Raw genomic sequence first — 4,444 nt, forward strand, 5'->3', positions numbered from 1 at the left:
AATAATTGATGTCCTGTTCCCTTTTTGGGCCTTTTCTCCTTTCTAACTCGATTATTTCAGTTCTCACACCATTGGTTATTCTCATGGATAAGTCCCAGCTCCCCATACCTTCCAGAATGCCTCTGCTAGTCTTGGGCTCCAGGGAAGGTACGGTAACAAGCACAGGATAACTAAACACAACCCTGTCCGTAATTCACTTTCAGCTACTGGGCTTAGCGTGTGTCCCACAGCATCTCTCTCACCTTTGACGTGTGAATAAATCATCATGCCTGCAAACCTGGTTTAAATTTAAATCCACTCAGGAAATGTATTTAACAGAAGCCTTTTAGATTGATGAGACTCTCTGAAGATGCCAATATTATAAACTCACAACCAAACCTGTATGTAATTAGTTCAAAACATTTCATTCACGTGTTTAAAATTAAAGTGGGATTTACATTGTGACATTTTTATATATCCGGACAAATCAACATTTTTGCTGCACAGTCAGCCTTTTCCTAACACTTGTAGTAAGGAGATGGTGATATCACAAAAAGGGAAGATCAGTGGGGCTTGAAGTTAGTACCTGATTCACACCAGGAAGAGTCCAATTTCCTTCCACTCTGGTTAATGTTGTTCCTATCCACCACCAGCTTCATGGACCCTGATTGGAAATGACTGGCAAAATTAGTCTAATTGTGTTCTGTATGTGGGCACAATCTCGGGCTCATCTTGGGTGTTGTGTTGACCCTGGAGTAGCAGCTATTCTGTGAAGTGGAGAATCGATGTCAGCATTATAGAAAATGAAACTGAGTGAAACAGAGACAGACATGGGGAAGCGACAGACCGACAGTGAGAGGTAGTGTGAATTTCAAAATTTGAGATGGATATATTTTTGTTGTGTAAGGCTACTAAACGATATGGAACCTAACTGGGTAAATGTAGTTGAGACACAGATCCGTCATGAGGTAATTGAATGGTGGAACAGACTGGAGGGGCTGAATGGCCCTGTTTGCCTTCCTCTATTTTACAGGATGACCGAGACTGATGCCCTGAGGCATCTCTCTCAATACTAGGACCTTCTATTCCTTACAGTTATGGAGCAAGGTGTTATGTTTCCCATGGAGATCACCAAAACAAGAGAATCGAAATTACCGAACAGCCCCAATAGAAAAACCAACATACAAGGTTTCAGTTTTATAAACTTTAACACTCAAACCAAAAGCAACAAAGATGAAACATGACCGAACAGGTAAATCACACAAACACACACATATCTATGTATATATGGCTTAAAGATTACACATTAATTATCAGATGCAACAAAGATAGATCTCTCAGATTTACTGGGCAGTCCACTCAGCAAAGATAGCACCGAATAGCCATAATGTTCCTCAAAACCATGAGCTTCTTCAGGTGGATTTCCAACTCCTGTCCTCCAAGATGCAAACACAGATGTATTGCCTTCTCGTCGATAGTGAGTGTTGCAGTCTTCCCTATAACGGTTCAGTCTCGTCACCTCTCAATGTCCCTGATCCTGCTTACAACAGTTTTAATAGTGTGGTTGCATTCGTAACTCTAAGTCGTTGAAAACAGCTGTAGCTACTCATATTTGCCAAGAGGCAGCTCCCAGAAACAAGTCTTCCCTTTCTGCAGCCTGTCTTTGGAAAAGCCAACAGCTTGTCTGGAAGAACAACAGCCTGCAGCTTGCTTCCATACTGCAGACCTGGGAACTGACCATTGAATAGCTCTGGTCACATGACTCTGACCTCCCAGAACTCTGAAGTTTTTAGTTTCATTTCCCAGTAAATGACTGTCTCAAAAAAAAGCCTTTGATACCAAAGTCCTTGCACCTAACAGTACATTCAATAAGTCAACTGTTCAGATAAAAGTCTGCACATGAGGGTATTCAGGGTGCTCTAGACAGGATAACAACTTCCCCTTCATAGATACATGATCCCGACTGAAAGACGATGGTGAGTCTGGGGAGAATGATGGGTGGATACAGTATGTGTTGTCATTATAATGATAATCCTACCCCCAATAAACAAACCGTTCCCAGGAGTGAAATATAAAACAAGAAATTTCATTTGGAGCAAATCAAGTCCAGGATTATCTTTCTCACACATCGCTGTCAAGATGGCCCATGTTACCGGGGCTGGTTGTGCTGGACAGGACTGGGAGGTGATATAAAGCAGAATTTACACTCACATGTATCATTTTCATTGTAAAATTAAACTTACAATGAGACTCTGTGAATATTTCCTGTCCGGTTACCTTTCAGCTGAAGGGAGGATAAAAGTTTTCACATCACTAATCACATCAATGTTCTCTATATCGGACAGCCCTGGCAAACTGCCCTGAACATCCCTTTAACAGGACACTGATGAGCTTTACATTCAGAAATGTAAATGTATAAGGAGTTTATAGTATTATTTAGGTTGGGGGGGGGCCCATGATTACTAATCCATTTGAAAAGGGTCCTGCAACCAAAACACTGAGAATCACTGCTGTCGATTCGATGCAAGTCTACGTACTCACTCTAATTCTCTGTAACTCTTCCAATGTATCTGATGAAAGGTCACAGACCTGAAACGTTAGCTACTTCTCTCTCCACAGATACTGCCAAACCTGCTGAGTACTTTATTTCTAATCTCTCCAGAATATTAATATCCATCCCAATTAGAGAAGTTATTATCAGCAGAAACAATCCCCAACAATCAGAAACATAGAAAACTTATGGAACAGAAGGAGACCCATCATAACTACGTGAGCCAAAAATAAAGCTACCCAGCCTAATCCCACTTTCCAGCACTTAGTGCATTGCCCTGTCGGTTACAGAAACCCAAGCACATATTCAAGTGTTTTTTTTAATGTGATGAGGGTTTATGCCTCTACCACCTTTTCAGGCAGAGAGTTCCAGACCCTCACCACCCTCTGGATGAAATGATTTCTCCACTCCCTCTCTAATGCTTCTGCAAATCACTTGAAATCTATGCCCCCTGGTTATTAACCTCCTTGCTAAGAGAAACAGGTCCTTCCCATCCATTCTATCTAGGCCCCTCCTAATTTTATGCACCTCAATTAAATTTCCCTTCAGCTTCCTCTGTTCCAAAGAAAACAACTCCAGCCTATTCCAATCTTTTCCCAGAGCTAAAATTCTCCAGTTCTGGCAACATCTTCATAAATCTCCTCTGTACCCTCTCTGGTGCGATCACACCTACTCTGTAACTCTGTAACCAGAACTGTACACAGTACTCTAGATGTGGTATAACTAATGTTTTATTCAGGACTAGTATAACCTCCCTGCTCTTGTACTATCAACAGAAAACGCCGGAAATGCTCAGCAGGTCTGGCAGCATCTGTGCAGTGAAAAACAGAGTTAAAGTTTCAGGCCTGCAACCATTCATCAACAGAAAATGCTGGAAATACTTGCTGTCCTTATATTCTGTGCCTTGGCTAATAAAGGAATGTATCCCTTAACCACTTTATCTACCTGTCCTGCTATCTTCAGGGATCTGAGGACATGAACGTCAAGGTCTCTCTGTTCCTCTCCATTTCTCAGTTTCTATCAGTAATATTGTATTCCCTTGCCTTGTTAGCCTTCCCCAAATGCACTGGTCACAATTCTCCAGATTCAACTCCATTTGCCTCTTTTCTGCTCACTTGACCAGTCCATTGACATCTTCCTGCAGTACTTCCTCACTATCAACCACAAGGCTGCAAATATCTTCATCATACCGCCTATGTTAAAGTCTAAATCACTGACATGTACTAACATTGATATTGATATAGTACTAAGCCATGCAGAACCCCACTGGAAACAGCCTTCCAGTCACAAAAACACCTGATCGTTGCCCTTTGCTTCTTGCTGCTCCAGCTGACAAAACTTCCTGTACATGTGGTTGTCCAGAGCCTGAAAAGTCTCCTGGAGATCCCACATGGAACAGGATGCACACTCCACTGGACGAGATGCCCTGCCATGCTTTATTTATTAGACTATTAATTGACTTAACCAGAATAAACTGAAGATTTAAATAAAGAAAGACTCATCAGCTACTCACGAGTCAGCTGTTTCCTTTGTGCTGTTGTCACTTTATTTTATCAGGAGTTAATAAACATTCAGTAAAACATTTAAGTTATCTATATATCTCAGATTGCAATTTACTGAAAAATTCAGAACCCTTTACTGTCACTATTGCTGTTATTTAACATTATCCTCTAGATCTGATTAATTGAATAAAAGCAAAATACTGCGGATGCTGGAAATCTGAAATAAAAACAAGAAATGCTGGAACCACTCAGCAGGTCTGGCAGCATCTGTGCAAAGAGAAGCAGAGTTAACGTTTCGAGTCAGTGACCCTTCTTCGGAACTCAGAACTTCTTCGGAATTCTTCTGAGTTCCGAAGAAGGGTCACTGACCCGAAACGTTAACTCTGCTTCTCTTTCCACAGATGCTGCCAGA

The sequence above is a fragment of the Heterodontus francisci genome, chromosome 34, assembly GCF_036365525.1.
Source record: "Heterodontus francisci isolate sHetFra1 chromosome 34, sHetFra1.hap1, whole genome shotgun sequence".
NCBI classification, from domain to species: domain Eukaryota; kingdom Metazoa; phylum Chordata; class Chondrichthyes; order Heterodontiformes; family Heterodontidae; genus Heterodontus; species Heterodontus francisci.